Source organism: Phascolarctos cinereus, unplaced genomic scaffold, assembly GCF_003287225.1.
Source record: "Phascolarctos cinereus isolate Bilbo 61053 unplaced genomic scaffold, phaCin_HiC Scaffold_1;HRSCAF=81, whole genome shotgun sequence".
In the NCBI taxonomy this organism is placed as follows: Eukaryota; Metazoa; Chordata; class Mammalia; order Diprotodontia; family Phascolarctidae; genus Phascolarctos; species Phascolarctos cinereus.
The window spans coordinates 112400084-112420003 of record NW_027555514.1 but is presented as its reverse complement, the minus strand read 5'-3'; the positions used below and the strand labels follow the sequence as shown (position 1 = coordinate 112420003).

Here is a 19920-nt window from a genome sequence, read left to right as displayed (position 1 = left end):
GACTTAGTTATGTAGGATGTTTGAGGGAGATCCCCTAGCATGAGGGCAGGAGTTAAAGAGGAAAGATTATGAGCCAGGCACTGTTGTTGTTGTTGTTGTTGTTGTTGTTGATGATGATGATAATGATGATGATGATGATGATGATAATACTTGAAAAGGAGCAATGACACCAGGAGGGTGAAGTCTTGACTTGCAAGTGAGTTGGATTTAATTAAGGCAGAGTTATGTAAAGTCATCAACCTTACTCTCTCCTCCAGAGTCATTGGAGTCCAGTGCCATGACATAAGTCAAGATGATTGGCACTGACCCCAAGGAGAAAGGAAGGAGAGTGTCCCAGGAGTCAGCAGATAAAAGTTACCAGAATCTTGATTGGGTGATGAATGTGGCTTGGATTAACTTCAAAATTGGAGAGCTTACTGAGTGATAGGGGGAAAGTCTGAAGTGAGGATGCTCTTATTTTCTCATAGTCCTCAGCTCTCTCTCTCACTCAATAGGAGTATGCCAACTCTCCTATCATGACCAGTGAGTCCAGGGCGAATGAGGGAAAGTGTAACCAGTATTGAAAAGGGTAGCTAAGGAAACTGAGTCATCAGGATGGAACCAGATTTCAGTGAGTGCTGAAGATGGAGCAAGTGAGAACAGAAAAAGTTTAAGATGAAAGCAAGTTTCTTAACTGTGGAGCATGTATTCTACAGAGAATAGTGGAAAGGGGTATGGAACTAGAATGGGACATTATAGGGTCAGATTGAGGAAGATGGTGTTAAAGGAGTGGGTGGCAGGGATAGGGAAATAGAGTGTATGATGACAACTGGGAATTCCAAATCAGTGGCAGGGATAGAGTATATTGGAATGAAAGAAGAGGAATGAGTTTGGGTAGAATATCAGTGACTAGAAAAAAATCCACTAAGAGAAGGAAGCGATCAGTTGGGTAGGTGATGATGTTGAATTCTGTGAAGTCCAGAGGCCCATGCCACAATAGGTGGGAATCAGTGAAAGTGCAGTTCAGGAAAGTCTAGACGGATATTAGAGTCACTGAACATTTGTTAGGCAGTGTGCTAAGCTCTGGGGATACAAAGAAAAACATAAGACACAAGGAGGGAAGTGTGACTTTCTGAATTGCTTCCATCTTGCATAGTGATGAGTTTCAGGAGGTGATGGAGTCCAAGGAAACAGGCAGGAGGAAGGAACTAGTGATTTGAAATGGGTCTGATCTAGGAATGGCTTCTAGACTTCTGGGAAAGGCTTAGGGGGCAAAAACAGATGCCAGAGGTCCAAAACCTGAATGGGGGTTTATGCAGGGGATCCTGGGAAGACTTAGGAATTGGGAGTCCTCAGAGAACAAAGTCTATCTTTAAATAAAAAACAGTGGAATTTGGAGACCACAGGCAGGTAGGCTTGCATTTGGACTGATACAGGGGCAAAGGCAGAGGCCGCAAGAAGAGTGGCATCTTTTGCCCCCAGCACCATTCCTTTCTCTTTTCTAAATTATGCTGATTTGGGAATCCACCTATCTTGTTTGCCTATATTGAGTCTGCCCATTGTACAGTCCTCACCTTCTCTCATCCAATCAGGGAGCCCCCTGAATACAGTATGAATTTCTCTGGTTACACCTGTATTAAATTCAGCAAGTATTTATAAAATTCCTCCCATGTGCAGAGCTCTGTCCAAGGTTCTGAAGAAGAAAAAATAAAGTTTAGTAAGACATCCCTATTGCTTCATGATCACTAGGAAAAGGAAGTGAAGTCATATAATTATATGGCTGACACTTATCTAGTCCTTTAAGGTTTTCAACATGCTTTACATACATTACTCATTCCACAACGAGGAATTGGAATATAACTTGAGTGGAAATATTTTACTATATTTATGTAAAATATAAGAGGCCGTGTGTTATAGTGGATAAAGAGACAGCATGACATAGTAAGAAAAACAAACACTGGCTAAGGCTGACAGGGGAACTGGGTTTAAATCCCACCTCTGATGTTCACCACCCATGAGGCCTTGGGCAAATCCTGTAACCTCCTGGGCCTCAGTTTTCTCATCTATAAAAAAAGGGGTTGGACTAGATTACCTCTGAGATCTCTTATAGTCTAGATCTGTGATCCTATGATCTCACTTGAATATCCACAACAACATTGTGTGGTATTTTTGCTCCCATTTTATAATGAAGAAACTGTGATTTTGGTGGGATAAATGCTTTGTTTCTCAGGGTCAGAAAGCTGGTAAGTGGAATTTGAAGCCAGGTTTCCCTGACTTCAAGTCCAACACTCTATGCAGTATGCCATGCTACCTATAGATAGTGTTCTCATTATCTGAAAAAAAAATCAAAATAATTCAATCTGACACACAGGAAACTTCTAAAGTTCACAAAAGACAGCTCCTTCCCTAATAGTTTCTCATAAAAATACTGTCCTTCTCAGGAGCTTAAAAGTCCCTTACATATGTTCCTGTGATTCTAAGTAATAACAAAATATTGACATCATCTTTATTTTATACACTGAAGATCCTGGAGGATGTTGGGGGTGGGGTGGGAAAGCAGATCTTCAGCCCACTCTCTGGGAGCAGCATAAAAAGGGGAGGTCTGGATTCTTGTAACCAAGAGTTAAAAATATTAAGAAGCCTCTTCAAAAACCTACCCCAAATGGTCCAAATACCCAAGAGAAAGCTGGGGAATAATTGCAGATAGCTGAAAAGCCACTGCATCTCTACAAATACTTTTTAAATGTGATTGGAAGGCACTCTTCAGATGTAGCCATGCAATATAAATGGTAAGTGGTGATGATAGATCCCATGGAAATGAATGAGGATCTTGCTGCCCACCCACCAATTTCAGTTTTTTAAAACAAAAATTAAATCATGGATCTGTAGGTCTCATCCAAAGCATGGGGTATGGGGCAACTGCTGCTTCCCTGGGCCATTTTAGAACAGCCCTGGAATTGGAGAGGTCAGTAAGGAGACTTAGGGACATCCCCCTTCATTTCATAGGGGTTGTTGTGGTAGAGTAGCAAGGGCACTGGCTTTGAAAACAGGACCTGTATTCAAATCCTGCTTTGAAATGTTCATTATCTATGTGATCTTGGCCAAGTCAGCTATAAAATGAAAAGGTTGCACAGATTGCCTCTAAGGTCCTTTCCATATCTAAACTGAAGATTATGCTCCTATTTCAGGATGAACTTACTGAGACCCTTTTAGCAGGTTTCCCTTAAAGCACCATTTCTTTTAATGAGCCATTCCATTCTCTTATTTTTTGAATTAAAGTGGTAACTTCTATGTTATGATTTTTGGCATCTTCTGCATCTGCTCTCACCCCACCATTCTTTTCTGCCATTTTGCCACTGTCACTGTAGAAGCAGAATGGGACCTCCCAGGATAAGAATTATTTTGTGTCTATGTCATGGGTTACCATGGGCAAGGAATTTATCACCAAAGGGGCAGTCTAATGGTGATAAGCCTCTCCAAACTAGACTGGGCTGGTCCTCCAAGATCAGACATCATCTGCGACTGGAATGAAGACTTCTGAGCTTGGCAGGACCTGCCACAATTTGTGTCCCACTCTCATAGTCCTCAAGAACCCAGCATCATCCCTATTCCACAACAAAGCATTGGAGTAGCATTTCAGTGGAGGAACTGTGTGATCAAAAAAGGAGGCACAACAAGAAGGGATAGAATAGGAATAACCTGAGAGTTGTTCTGGTACCCATAAAACATTACAAGACCTAGAGGATGGCCTCCAGAATGTTGGGTAGATTTTACTTGGAGGATTTATTGGTGGACATGGACAAGAATCTCAATAGGTTGCCGTATGTAGAGGTGGAGGTAGAACTCACATAGACAACCAAGATTTGTCTACTCCTTTAAGGTTTGTAGAGTACTTTTGCATATAACATCTTATTCTATCCTCACAATAACTTGTAAGGTATGTTTTATTACTATCTCTATTGCATAGATGAGGAAACAGAGGCAGGCAGAAATGAAATGACTTGCCCAGGGTCACATAGGTGGTAAATGTCAGAGGCAGAATTTAAATGCAAATCTTCCCAATTCCAAGTTTGGCATTCTGTCCACTACACTACTGAGATGTTAACATCGATGAGACCACAATCTGGTAAGATAATAGGTATGATGTATCAAGTCTTAAATCAGTAAAAGAAGGCTTTTCACTTTATTTTTTTTTTACCAAGGAAGGATTGAGAAGTGAGACTTAGAAATTGTTTCATCCTAAGCTCCTATCTTTTAAAATTTTTTTTATTAATTTATTTTGATTTATCCACAATTACTTCCATGTGCTTTTGAGTTGAAAATTTTTCTCCCCCTTCCTCCCCCCCCAATCTCCCCAAGATGGCGCACTATCTGATATAGGTTATACATTTACATTCCTATTAAACTTACTTTCACATTAGTGACGTAAGTAAAAATTAAAACCAATAGGAGGAACCATCAGAAAGATGAAACAAAACTCAACAGAAGAGAAAAAAATAGCAATTCAACTTCTATAGTTCTTTCTTTGGATGTGGATAGCATTTTCCATCACGAGGCCTCTGGAGATGTCCTACATCCTTGTATTGCTGGGAAGGGTTAAGTTTATCAATATCAGTCATCGCACAGCTTGGCTGTTATTGTGTACAGTGTTCTCTTGGTTCTGCTCACTTCACTCAGCATCAGACCATACAAGTCTTTCCAGGTTTTTCTGAAGTCAGCCTGTTCATCATTTCTTATAGCACAATAGTATTCCATTACATTCATATACCACAGCTTGCTCAGCCATTCCCCAATGGATGGGCATCCTCTCAATTTCCAATTCTTTGCCACCACAAAAAGAGCTGCTATGAATGTTTTTGTACATGTGGGTCCTTTTCCCATTTGTATGGTCTCTTTGGGATATAGCTCCAGAAGTGCTAAGCTCCTATCTTGTAGTAAACTTGGATAACCATGTTGCCCATGGTCCTATCCTAGGTGGAAATACCCTGGAGGCTTTGGTATCTCCTTTTAGACCAAGTGGAGAGGAAAAAAACACAGCATAACAACAATAATAATTACTTGCACCAATGTCACACTTTATAGCTGCAAAGCACCATCACACATTCTCAACTTGTAACTTTACAACAGTCCTGTGAGATGTTTTTGTTTGGTCTAGATCTGTGCTATTAAGGGTGTAGGGACTTAGTGAGGAAGTCTCTATCAATTTCTAATGGCTAGCTACTCTGTTAAGTCATGATCTTAGAGAACTGCCTCTAAGGTAGCAGTACATGTAGTATTAATCCCATTTCACAGTTGAAGAAACTGAGGCCCAGATAGATTAAGAAACTTGGGTGAGTAAGGACATGATATCTACCTTCAAATACCTGAGAAGCTGCCATGTGGGAGAATGATTTGACTTGCGTTGCTTGGCACCAAGTGGCTAAGCTAGGAACAATTGAAGAAAGTTGCAGGGAAGCATCTTGTGACTCAATATAAGGAAAAATTTCCTAGTAATTGGAGCTATCCCAAAATGGAATGAGCCTTGGGAACTTGCACATTCCTTGTCCTTGAAGGTCTTTAATTTTAAAGTAGATGACCATTTGTTAGGAATGTCGTTCATGTAGGACTAGATGACTTCTGAACCTCCTTCTGCTCATAAGACCTTCTGATTCTATGGGGATGGGAACTAGACCTGTGATTTCATCAGTCTGATGAGGAGCTGCCTTTTCCAAGGCAGATAGTCACCTTCCTTGCAACTTAAAAGTCTTGGAGAGTTGCCTAGAGCACTGAGAGGTTAAGTGATTTGCCCAGGGTCATACAGCCAGTAATGTGTCAGTGGTGGGACTTGAACCCACATCCAGTTCAGGGCTATAACCAGCTTGTTTACAAGGCTGCCTTTATATTCATTATGCCATGCTGCCTCTTGATGATTCTATGGGTTGCTAAAAGTCACACAATTAAGTGGCACAACTGGAATTTGAATCCAAATCTTCTGACTTTAAGCTTGGAGTATTTTTCCTACCATTCCACATTGCCTCTCACCAAAATTTTATCATACTTGTAAAATCTGGGGATATGATTGTCTTTTGGCAAGTTGAGCAGAGGAAGCGGTCATAGTAGATTGCAGCCATAGCATTCAACAAGAAAATAGGACTTCAGCATCCATAAAGAGCAGCAAAAGGTGGTGGCAGTATCATTCATTGGGCAGCAACCCAAAGCAGTTGCTAATGGCAGCCAGTCTTGTCTTTACTGTTTGTTTTTCTCTTCCTCTGTTTTCTGTCTCTGTTTTCTTTCTACTTCCCTTTTCTTCTAATCTTTCATTCATTTATTCTCTTCTCCTCTCCCTCCCCCCATCTCCAGGCCTTAGATGGGCTAGCACTTCCTACAGGCACTGCTTAACCTCACTGATAGTGAACTCAGGCTAGGAACTTAGCTGTCTTTTGAGTTAGACTGTTATTTTCAGTGTGTGTGTGTGTGTGTGTGTGTGTGTGTGTGTGTGTGTGTGTGTGTGTGTGTGTGTGTGTGTGTAGATCCAGAGTCACACCTAAGGCTAACAGGAAAGGACCAATCAAGAGAGATGAGACTATGTTTGGGCCAGAGCTTGGATAGTCAATCGATCTCTTGACCAATGCTCCATTTCACTCCTTTCCTGGTATGGGAAGATAAGGAATGTTCTGATATTTCCTTTGAAGGTCTTTAACAAGGTAATAGGGACCATTAAGCCACCCTTTACCTAATATTCATTCCTGGCTCTAACTTTGTCCTGGGACAGATGAGGAGGAAGGATCTGTTTTTTCTGTACCTTCCCAGTAAGCTAATTCTCTGGGGGGAAACCATGGTTTATTGAACAGAGTGCTGGACTTGTAGGCAGAAGAGCTGGATTCAAATCTTGCCTCTTCCAGTTACTGCTTATATGACCTTGGGCATGACACAATCTTTCTGGGCATTAGTTTCCTTGGTGTAAAGTTAGGTGGTTGGATTAGATGTCCTCAAAGGATCATTCCAGCTCTTAGTGATATTCATTCAGGTCTCCCTTCCCTCCTTCCTTTCCTATTAGGCCAATTCTCTGCAGAGATGTTTTGCTGTATTTCCTTACACTATACTTAGCATCTATGTCTATACTTCCTTATACTAAGCATCTGTGTCATTTTCAGGTCAAGAAAGGCTAGATTTCTTGGGAAACCAGGGACGAGGAGACTTGGGGACATTGGCATTTCTTTTTGGGTCAAAGTACAAGGTAGGAGATGGTCAGAAGGGTATTTCTTCATGGAGTCCATCCCACAGGAAAAGAGATTAAGAGAAGAGGGTATGAGAAACAATAAGAGGCATGTCTACAGGGGACCAAAATGGAGCACAAATGGGATGGCTTCCTGTCTATGTGGTTTGGTTTAAGTAAAATCCTGCCTGAGAGGAGGTATTTCAGTGAGATGACCTCTGACATGATCCTCAAAGAACTCCTGTATCCCAAAGATGAACCAGCTGTACTGTTTTCCCTTCTAGTGGTGGAGGAGGCCAAGAAGGACTCATTCATCTTCATCCAGCCCCAGTCCTATCCTGTTCCCTTAGCATTTAAAGCTGGTATTGTTCCAAGAGGCCCAGTTAGGCAGGGCCAGCCTAAAGGACGTGCTCATGGTCCCATGACTAACTCACTCTTTTCCCTTTGCCTCATGGGTGCTGCTGGTGGGCTACTCTCAAAAGAGCTCAGTCTGAGTTCTGGGCTGACACCAGGGTGGCAGTGTGTGAACCTGTCTAGATCCCTATTTATTGGCTCTGGCTGGCTGGCATTGCTGAGTGCACAGAGGGAGGTGGAGAGAGAGAGAGAGAGCTAGGAACAGCCCAGCACACCACACACTGGCAGGCCCATTGCTATGAGAAAAGGCAGACTGCTAAGTACCACCTTAGCACCTGTCAATCATCAGAAAACAGCTTTTCTCCCCACCCTCCATTTCCACTTCCTTAGGTGTTGAGAGATGTCAGTTGTTGATTATACGTCTCTAACTCAGCATCTGTCTGGGTCTGATTTGTATTAGAAACTGCTCTCAGTGGAATACTAAGCACAGAGGCTGGAGGACTGTTTTAAGATCATTCTGTTCTTGAATGGACAGGGACCACCAATGGGAGCTGTTGGATAGGGTTGGGAGATGGGGAGGAGAAAGAAACAGCAGTTTCCAACTGAATTCATCCTTCCTGAAATGCTGGGCTGAGGAGAATTGGGCAAGGGAAGAATTTCATGTATTCCCCACATATCCTACTTAAAGCTTCCTTTCAGCACATGGAACTGTGGGAAATGAGCTATTCAATTATTTCCCTACAAAGCCCTTTGCAGTTGCTTTCTCTTAGTAATGCCCAGAGCCCATATTGTGCCATCCCTAGACCTCACCCTTTTAGAGGACTGGTAGAGTACAAAGAACACTGAATTCAAAGTCAGGAGACATTGAACTTTGGTTCTGGATCCAGATTGGAAATTCAATGTCAAAGAGTGAGCTTGTGGTTGACACAGGACGTGCTTCATTCATTCATGTCCCATGATTCAAAGGAGCTGGGAGGGAGTCCCTGAGTAGTCAGAGGCTCACAGATTCTAAGCCAGAAGGGACTTTAGAAATCATCAAGGTCAGACGTTTCAATTTAGGCCATAGCTGAGCCACAGAACATTTAAGTGACTTGTCCAATGTCACACATCCAAGAAATATCTGAAGCATGGTTAGAGCCCAGGTCTTCCTGAATCTAAGTCCAGCACTCTATCTGCTATGCCACCTAGCTTCTTCAACATTCCTTGTGACCATGGACACATCCCTTTATCTCTCAGTGCCTCAGGGAATAATAGAAGGTTCTAAGCTATGGCTTACCTTCAGAGATGCATTGGTAGAGGGGGTTTCTACACCTTTGGCCACTAGGAGTATTTTTTTAAAATTCTCAACCTTAAGAAAAAAAACAGGCATTTCCATAACAGAATAGAAAAAAAGATGATTGCACATGAAATTGAAAATCTATTATGTACAATTTTCTGTTCCTTTTAAGTATATAACATTATCATATAACTTTCTTTTTCCTTTTTGCCTCCTCTCCCATCTAGTGATGGCTACCATTAGACAAAAATATGTGTATATATGTAAAACCATTTCAATTTATTGTTTCTTTCTCTGGATGCAGATAGTGTCTTATTTCATAGGTACTTTGTAGTTAATTTAGGTATTTTATCATAGTCAGAATGACTAAGTTGCTCAAAGTTGTTCTTAAAACAGTATTGCTGTTACTGTATACAATGTTCTCTTGGTTCTCATTTCACTCTTCACTATTTTGTGCAAGTCTATCCATATTTTTCTAAGATCATCAAGCTCATCATTTCTTATAACACAATAGTATTCCATCACGATCATATTCCACAACTTGTTGACGTTTCCCAATTGATGGACATCCCCACAATTTCCAGTTCTTTGCTACCACAAAGAGAGCCAATCTGATACGTATAAAATATCTTAAGGTTACTTTAATTTGCATTCCCCTAATGAATGATGATTTAGAGCACTTTTATATAACTATTAATTGTTTTGATTTCTTCATTGGAAAACTGCCTATTCATATCCTTTGACCATTTATCAACTGTGGGAAAACACTTGTATTCTTATAGATTTGACAAAGTTCTTAATATATTTGAGATGAGACCTTTATCTGAGAAACTGTCTATAAATTCCTCTCCCCCAATTTTCTGCTTTCCTTCTCATACTGGCTTTATTTGTACAAAAACTTTTAAATTTTATATAATTCATGTTATTGGAATTATCCATTTTATACCTTACACTGCTCTCTATCTCTTGTTTATTCATAAATTGTTTGCCTATTTGTAAGTCTGATAGGTAATATGTTCCATGTTCTTCAAATTTTCTTGTAATATCTCTCATGTGTCCATTTTGACCTTATTTTGGTAAATGATGTAAGATATTGGTCTATGCCCAATTTCTGCCAGGCTGCTTTCTAGCTTTCCCAATAATTTTTACCAAATAATGAGTTCTTATCCCCAAAACTGGTCTTTACACTTGTTAAACACAAGGTTACTATAGTCATTCACTGCTGTAAATTGTATGTCTGTTCTGTCCACTGATCTACCTTTCTACTTCTTAGTACCAGATAGTTTATATACATATATATACATGTATATATATAAATTATATACATATAATTTTTGTAATTACTGCGTTATAATATAGTTTAAGATCTGGTAAAAGTTAAACCTTCTTCCTTTACATTATTTTCATTAGTTACTTTGATATTTTAAATATTTTGTTCTTCCAAATTAATTTTGTTATTGTTTTCTCTAACTCAGTAAAATGATTTTTTGGTAATTTAATTGGGATGGCATTGAATATGTAAATTAGTTTAGGTAAAATTGTCTTTTTTTATTACATTGGCCCTGCCTGCCCATTAACAATGACTATTTCTCCAATTTTTTAAATATGATTTCTTTTTGTATAAAAAGAGGTTTTTTTGGTAATTTTGTTTATGTAATTCCTGGCTTTGTTTTGGCAGGTGTACTCCCAAGTATTTTATGTTGCCTATATTTATTTCAAATGGGGTATCTTTTACTATCTCTTTTTTCAGGGTTTTGTTTATGATATATAGGAATGCTGATGGTTTATATGGATTTGCTTTATATTCTGCTACAATTGTTAATTGTTTCAACTAACTTTTTGGTTGAGTCTTTGGGACTTTCCAAGTATATCATCATATCATCTGTAAAAAGAGATAGTTTTATTGCCTCATTTCCTATCCTGATCCTTCTGTTTCTTTTTTCTTCCCTTATTGCTATTCCTAGGATTTTCAATAAATTACTGAATAATATTGATGACAATAGGCAACTTTGTTTCATACCTGATCTTACTGGGAAGGCATCTAACTTATCTCCATTGCAAATAACACTTCCTGAGGGTTTTAGGTAATTTTATTTACCAATTTAAGTAAAAATCCATTTATACCTATACTTTCAAATGTTTTTAAATAGAAATAAATGTTGTACTTTATCAAAAGCTTTTTCTACATCTATTGATATAGTCATATGATTTTTGTTACTTTTGTTATTGATATAATCACTTATGTTAATAGTTTTCCTTATGTTTAACCATCCCTGATTCCTGGTATAAATCCTACCTGGTCATAATGTATAATCTTTGTAATATATTGTTGTAATCTTTTAGCTAGTATTTTATTTAGGATTTTTACGTTCATATTCATTAATGAAATTGGTCTATACTTTTCTTTCCCTTTTTTACTCTTCTTGATTTAAGTATCGGTATATTCATTTCATGTTTATTTTGTGGTAGGACCCCTTCTTTGCCTATTATTCCAAATAATTAATTTAATCTTGGAATTAATTGGTCTTTAAATATTTGCTAGGGTTTCCTACATGGATAAAATAACAGGTGTATCTCTGCCATGCCATCTTGTTCTGTATCATTAGATTTCATGTATTTAAGTCTCCTTCAGAACTGCAAAAGAGCATTACTGTGGGTGTTTTGTCAAGGGAAATCGATCACACAATCATTACAATTCCATGATCCTATGATCCCTCCATGCTTTAGTAGATAGTTCTGTGGGTTACTTTGGAAAAAAATGTCACCTGGTGGGAAACCTTCTGGTGATGAGCATCTCCAAGTTTACCTTGGCTAGTCATCAAATGATAGACAGAATCTAACAATGGAACTGTTTTCCAAGTCTTTGCAGTTTGGTAGGACCCTGAGAGCATGTGCTTTATTGAGGAGTCTTTAAGAACCCAGGCTTACCTCCATGTCACTTCTCTTGTAAGGGTCCCCAGCCAATTAACCATAGGCAATCACTGGCTAATCTCCGTGTCTTATGCTATAGATCAGTGATGTCAAAATCAAATAGAAATGGATCTCTGATCCTACATATTGATTTAGAAAATCTCAAATTAATATTATATATGTTATATTGTATTTTTACTTATTTTGGCAAGCATTTCTCAATTACATTCTGATTTGTTTGGGGTTGTACTTGGGAGTTTATGCTAGATGCTTACGGGCCCTTGGGACTTAAGTTTGACACCTTTGGAAATGATGTAGCATTTAAAACTTACAAATAGTAAGAGGTGATTTTAAAAAGTATTTCCAATTTATGGAGCGCTTAGGGGATTGCGAAAAGTCTGCTCCTTTTAGCATTGGGACAATGGTGGTCAGGACTATGAGGAAAAAGAATGAAAAACTTGATCTCTCGATTAAAGGGTCATCATAGCTATGAAGCATGCTTTGCTGTCAATCATGCATTCATTAGGGAGATACAGGAAGCCTTATTTCTACCAGCTCTGACTCAAAAATAGTAGCTTGCATTTATATAGTGATTTAAGGTTTTCAAAGAACTTTATGAGAATTATCTCAAATATTTCATCTGATTGTCACAAAAACCCTGAGAGTTAAGTGGTATTATTATCTCCATTTTCTAGATGAAGAAACTGAGACTGAGAGAGATGAAATGATTTCTTCAAAGTCACACAGCTAATAAAGTGTCTGAGATAGGATTTGAACTCAAATCTTCCTGACTCCAAGTCCAGCGCTCTATCTATTCATTGTACCATGAGCTAAAATAAATACTCAAAAAGGGAGACTTCTACTGATTTAAATCACTCCCACATGAATGGCTCTCTTCTTGCCTTTGGGGCCTGGCTAGCTTCTTGTAGCATAAAGGTTATTTCTATTTTCTTCCAAGATTCAGGCATTGATGGGAGATCTTGACTTTGCACAGCCCTGCCTCACTTAAATCCAATTCACTTGCAAGTCAAGACATCACCTTCCTGATGCAAGAACGAAGAACAAACAAGCACTACCACCACCACCACAATTGTAGTTTCCCTGTCCCATTAATGGATACCAAGCTGGGAATCTTCATAAACTGACGGCCCCTCTCTTTTCAGGCTCAGTATTCTATCAACAAAACTCCCCGCAGATTAACCTTTACAGCTACTCAGAGGGGCTACCGTTTGTTCCGGGGAAGAAGTCTTCTGCTCCTTCAACTCAAAAGATCCTGGCTCCCAAGAGAAACTTCTCCCTAAGGCCCTCCCTCAAAGCTCCAGTCCTAATGCTTATAAGGCATTAGTACCTTTCGTCAGCCAAGACATCAATAATAGATAATGCTTCTTGAATTTCAGCGGTACTTCTCTCTCATAGGGCTTCATTGTAATGTAATGCATTATAAGCTCATTGAAAAAAATATCCTACCACTATGAGGTGAGTGGGGGATGCCTTATGCTTTTTACTCAGACCTCCACATATGAGGCCTATGTATTATAGAATTTTGAGTAGAAATTATTATTTTTTTTTGAAACTAGGTTTTCTTATTTTACCCAGGCTGAAAGTGACCAGCATGGAAGCTTTGACTTGCTCTATTTTTGACTTGGTCTGGTTTTTCCCTCCTTAGGCATTCTGGTGGCCCATTACAGACTAGAGCCTTACCACATTGATGCTGGTAGTGAGGACACTACCAGTCCTACTCACAACCTTTGCTTAATGGATCCACCAGCAACAGGAATGTTCTTCTGTGCCCAGCTCTATGCCAAGTAAGGATTCATATCCTGTATTTGTGTCATTGATCCCTTTGGCAATCTGGTAAAAACTATGGACTTCATCTCAGAATGTTTTTAAATACGTAGAATTATGAAGGAAGCCAATTACATTGAAATGAAGTTGTGAAAATATTAAAACAAACAAACAAGTTCATGGATTCCATGTTAAGAACTGCTGCATCTAGAACAGTGTAGTCACAAGATGAAGTGGCCAAGAGCATATTTAATTAGCATTAGGTCCATCTTTTGAGGTTGTCACCTTGGTACCATATCTAGGGTAGGATAAGCAATCATGGCTTCCAGGAGTCTGAAAGACACCAGAGGGATCACTCTTTTTCTCTACCTTTCTTTTTTAAATTTTATTGTAAAAATTAATTAATTTATTTTTAGTTTTCAACATTCACTTCCATAAGATTTTGAGTTCCAAATTTTCTCCCCATCTCCCCCCTCCCCCACCCCAAGACAGTATGTGTTCTGAATACTCTTGCCTCCAACCTGCCCTCCCTTCTATCACCTCCCCATCCTCTTTCCCTTCTACTTTCATGTAGGGCAGGATAGATTTCTATACCCTTTTGCCTGTATATCTTATTTCCTAGTTACATTTAAAAACAAATTTTAACATTTGTTTTTAAAACTTTGAGTTCCAAATTCTTTCCCTTCCTCCCTCCCCACCCATCCTCATTGAGAAGGCAAGCAATTAAATATAGGTTATACACATGTAGTCATGCAAAACACTTCCATATTAGTCATGTTGTGAAAGACCATCTATATTTCTCTCCATCCTATCCTGCCACCCCCATTTATTCTCCTCTGTTCTTTGACACTGTTCCTCCCCAAAAGTATTTGCTTCTGATTACCCCCTCCCTCAATCTGCCCTCCTTCTATCATCCTTTCCTCTCTTATTCCCTTCCCCACTATTTTCCTGTAGGGTAAGATAGATTTACAAACCCAATTGAGTGTGTATGTTATTCCTTCCTTAAGCCAAATCTATTGAGAGTAAGATTCACTCATTCCCTCTCCCCTCTCCCCTCTTCCCCTCCACAGTTAAATCTTTTTTCTTGCCTCTTTTATGTGAGATAATTTACCACATTCTACCTCTCCCTTTCTCTTTCTCCCAGTACAATCCTCTCTCACCCTTAATTTTATTTTTTAGATATCCCTTCATATTCAACTTACTCTGTGCCTTCTGTATATATATGTTCCCTCCAACTACCCTAATACTGAGAAAGGTCTCACGAGTTACAAATATCATCTTTCAATGTAGGAATGTAAACAGTTCAACTTTAATAAGTCCCTTATGATTTATCTTTCCTATTTACTTTCTTATGCTTCTCTCGAGTCTTATTTTTTAAAGTCAGATTTTCTATTCAGCTTTGGTCTTTTCATCAAGAATACTTGAATCCTTCTATTTCATTGAATGTTTTTTCCCTGAAGGATTATACTCAGTTTTGCTAAGTAGCTGATTCTTGGTTTTAATCATAGCTCCTTTGACCTCAGGAATATCATATTCTAAGTCCTCCAATCCCTTAATATAAAAGCTGCTAAATCTTGTGTTATCCTGTTTGTGTCTTCACAGTACTTAAATTGTTTCTTTCTTGTTTTCTCTTTGACCTGGGAACTCTGGAATTTGACTATAATATTCCTAGGAGTTTTCCTTTTGGGATCTATTTCAGCAGGTGATTGATGGATTCTTTCAATTTCTATTTTACCCTCTGGTTCTAGAATATCAGGGGAGTGTTCCTTGATATTTTTTTTTGCATTTTTATTTTTAAATTTTTAAAATTATTTTTAGTTTTCAACATTTGCTTCCACAGGCTTTTGAGTTTTAAATTTTCTCCCTCTTCTTCTCCGCCTCTCTCCCAGACAGCATGCAATCTGATATAGGCTCTACATATACATTCCTATTAAACATTTCCACATTAGTCATGTTGTAAAGAAGAATTAGAACCAATAGGAGGAACCACAAGAAAGAAGAAATGAAACAAACAGAAGAAAAAAAAACAAATAGTATGCTTCGGTCTGCATTCAAACTCCATAGTTCTTTCTCTGGATGTGGGTAGCATTTTCCATCATGAAACTATTGGAGATGTCTTAGATCCTTGCATTCCTGAGAAGAGCTAACTCTATCAAAGTTAGTTGTTGCACAACGTGGCTGTTACTGTATGCAATGTTCTCCTGATTCTCGTCACTTCACTCAGCATCAGTCCATACAAGCCTTTCCAGGTTTTTCTGAAGTCCACTTGCTCATCATTTCTCATAGAACAATAGTATTCCATTGCATAAATATACATCCCCTCAATTTCCAATTCTTTGCCATGACAGAAAGAGCTGCTATACATATTTTGGTACATGTGGGTCCTTTTCCCAATTTTTATGATCTCTTTGGGATACAGCCCTAGAAGTGCTATTGCTGGGTCAAAAGGTATGCACATTTTTATAGCCCTTTGGGCATAGTTCCAAATTGCTCTCCAAAATGGTTGAATCAGTTCACAACTCCACCAACAATGTATTAATGTTCCAATTTTCTGACATCTTCTCCAACATTTATTGTTTTCTTGTCCTTCACAATTTCTTGAAATATGATGTTTAGGCTCTTTTTTTTGTTTTTATCATGGCTTTCAGGTAGTCTAATAATTTTTAAATTATCTCTCCTAGATCTATTTTCCAGTTCAGTTGTTTTTCCAATGAGATGGTTCATATTATCTTCTATTTTTTCATTCTTTTGGTTTTATTTTATAATTTCTTGATTTCTCATAGAGTCATTAGCTTCCATTTGCTCCATTCTAATTTTTAAGGAAGTATTTTCTTCAATAATCTTTTGGAACTCCTTTTCCATTTGGTCAATTATGCTTTTTAAGGCATTCTTCTCATTGGCTTTTTGTACCTCTTTTGCCATTTGGGTTGGTCTATTTTTAAAGTGTTATTTTCTTTAGTATTTCTGGGTGTCCTTTAGCAAACTGTTGACTCGTTTTTCATGATTTTCTTATATTGCCCTTATTTCTCTTCCCAGTTTTTCCGCTACTTCTCTTACTTGCTTTTCAAAATCCTTTTTGAGCTTTACCATGGCCCAAGACCAATTCATATTTTTTCTTGGAGGCTTTGAATATAGGAGTTTTGACTTTGTATTCTTCTTCTGGTTGTATGTTTTGATATTCTTTGTCACCAATGTAAGATTCCACTTTTTGCTCTGTTTGCTCATGTTCCCAACCAATTTACTTGACTTTTTAAAAAAAAATTATTAATTTATTTTGATTTATCAACAATCACTTCCATGTGCTTTTGAGTTGAAAATTTTTCTCCCCCTTCCTCCCCCCAACCTCCCCAAGATGGCACACAATCTGATATAGGCTTTACATTTACATACCCATTAAACATATTTTCACATTAGTGAAGTTGTAAGTAAAAATTAAAACCAATAGGAGGAACCATCAGAAAGAGAAAACAAAACTCAACAGAAGGTAAAAATAAGTGATAGCAATTCGACTTCCATAGTTCTTTCTTTGGATGTGGACAGCATTTTCCATCCTGAGGCCTCTGGAGATGTCTTAGATCCTCGTAATGCTGAGAAGGGTTCAGTTTAACAATCTTAGTCATTGCATAATGTGGCTGTTATTGTGTACAAAGTCCTCTTGGTTCTGCTCACTTCACTCAGCATCAGACCATATAAGTCTTTCCAGGTTTTTCTGAAGTCAGCCTGTTCATCATTTCTTATAGCACAATAGTATTCCATTACATTCATATACCACAACTTGCTCAGCCATTCCCCAATTGATGGGCATCCTCTCAATTTCCAATTCTTTGCCACCACAAAAAGAGCTGCTATGAATATTTTTGTACATGTGGGTCCTTTTCCCATTTGTTTGATCTCTTTGGGATATAGCCCTAGAAGTGCTATTGCTGGATCAAAGGGTATGCACATTTTTGTAGCCCTTTGGGCATAGTTCCAAATTGTTCTCCAAAATGGTTGGATCATTTCACAACTCCACCAACAATGTATTAGTGTTCCAATTTTCCCACATCTTCTCCAACATTTATCATTTTCCTGTTTTGTCATGTTGGCCAATCTGATAGGTGTGATGTGGTACCTCAGAGTTGTTTTGATTTGCATTTCTCTAATCAATAATGATTTAGAGCATTTTTTCATATGACTATAGATGGCTTTAATTTCTTCATCTGAGAACTGTCTGTTCATATCCTTTGACCATTTATCAATTGGGGAATGGCTTGTGTTCTTATAAATTTGTCTTAATTCTCTATATATTTTAGAAATGAGGCCTTTATCAGAGAGACTGGTTGTAAAAATTCTTTCCCAATTTTCTACCTTCCTTCTAATCTTAGTTGCATTGGCTTTGTTTGTGCAAAAACTTTTCAATTTAATGTAATCAAAATTATCCATTTTGCTTTTCATAATGTTCTCTATCTCCTGTTTGGTCATGAATTCTTCTGTTCTCCATAGATCTGATAGGTAAACTATTCCTTGTTCTCCCAGTTTACTTATGGTATCAGCCTTTATATCTAAGTCCTGAACCCATTTTGACTTTATTTTGGTATATGGTGTGAGATTTGGGTCTATGCCTAGTTTCTGCCATACTCTTTTCCAGTTTTCCCAGCAGTTTTTTTCAAAGAGTGGGTTCTTATCCCAGAAGCTGGGGTCTTTGGGTTTATCAAATAATAGATTACTATAGTCATTGACTACTGTGTCTTGCATATTTAACCTATTCCACTGATCCACCTCCCTATTTCTTAGCCAGTACCAAGCAGTTTTGATGATTGCTGCTTTATAATACAATTTAAGATCTGGAATTGCTAGGCCACCTTCCCCTGCATTTCTTTTCATTAGTTCCTTTGATATTCTGGACCTTTTGTTTTTCCAAATGAATCTTGTTATTATTTTTTCTAACTCTATAAAATAATTTTTGGTAGTTTGATTGGTATGGCACTGAATAAGTAAATTAGCTTAGGTAGGATTGTCATTTTTATTATATTAGCTCGGCCTACCCATGAGCAACTGTTGTTTTTTCCAATTATTTAGATCTGATTTTATTTGTGTGAAAAGTGTTTTGTAATTGTGTTCATAGAGTTCCTGGGTTTGTTTCAGAAGGTAGACTCCTAAATATTTTATAATGTCTACAGTAAGTTTAAATGGGATTTCTCTTTCTATCTCTTGCTGTTGGGCTTTGTTGGTAATATATAGAAATGCTGATGATTTATGTGGGTTTATTTTATAGCCTGCAACTTTGCTAAAGTTGTTTATTATTTCAAGTAGTTTTTTACTTGATTCTCTAGGATTCTCTAAGTATATCATCATGTCATCTGCAAAGAGTGATAGCTTTGTTTCTTCTTTGCCTATTCTAATGCCTTCAATTTCTTTTTCTTCTCTTATTGCTAAAGCTGGGATTCCCAGTACAATAGTGAATAACAGTGGTGATAATGGACATCCTTGTCTCACCCCCAATCTTATTAGAAATGCTTCTAGCCTGTCCCCATTACATATAATGCTTGCTGAAGGTTTTAGATAAATGCTATTTATTATTTTAAGGAAGACTCCATTTATACCTATGCTTTCTAGTGTTTTTAATAGGAATGGGTGTTGTATTTTATCAAAAGCTTTTTCTGCATCTATTGAGATGATCATGTGGTTTCTGTTGGTTTTGTTGCTGATATGCTCAATGACGCTAATAGTTTTCCTAATATTGAACCAACCTGCATTCCTGGTATAAATCTTACCTGGTCATAGTGTATTATTCTTGTGATAAGTTGCTGCAATCTACTTGCTAGTATTTTGTTTAAAATTTTTGTGTCTATATTCATTAGAGAAATTGGTCTATAATTTTCTTTCTCTATTTTGACTCTTCCTGGTTTAGGCATCAACTCCATATTTGTATCATAAAAAGAATTTGGTAAGACTCCTTTACCTGTTTTCCCAAATAGTCTATATAGTATTGGAATTAATTGTTCTTTAAATGTTTGATAGAATTCGCATGTAAATCCATCTGGCCCTGGAGATTTTTTCCTAGGGAGTTCATCAGTGGCATGTTCAATTTCTTTTTCTGAGATGGGGTTATTTACGTATTCAATTTACTTGACTTATAAGCATTTGTTAAGGTAGGGCTCTGCTTCCAGTGTAGAGGGTGTACTGTCCCAAGCTGCATGGGTTTTGTGCAGCTGTTTTCAGAGATAATTCTAGGGACCTATAAATTTTCGGTTCTTCCAAGGTGGTATGATCAAAGGTGTGGTGTTTACTCTTCTCTTGGCCTGTGCTCTGGTCTGTGAGTGACAACAGGCACTCTTTTCTGCCTTGTAACTGTGAGGAGGATTCTATCTCTGCCAGCTGCCGTAAGTTTCTCAAGCCAGCACTCCTCCTTGCTCCAGGACTGCCACCCAGGACCCAGATG

General features: G+C 38.0%; 1 pseudogene; it reads left to right on the top strand.

The window, feature by feature from the left end:
* LOC110219173 (E3 ubiquitin-protein ligase Mdm2-like) overlaps nt 1–19920 on the top strand; it is a 178282-nt pseudogene that overhangs the window by 101876 nt on the left and 56486 nt on the right.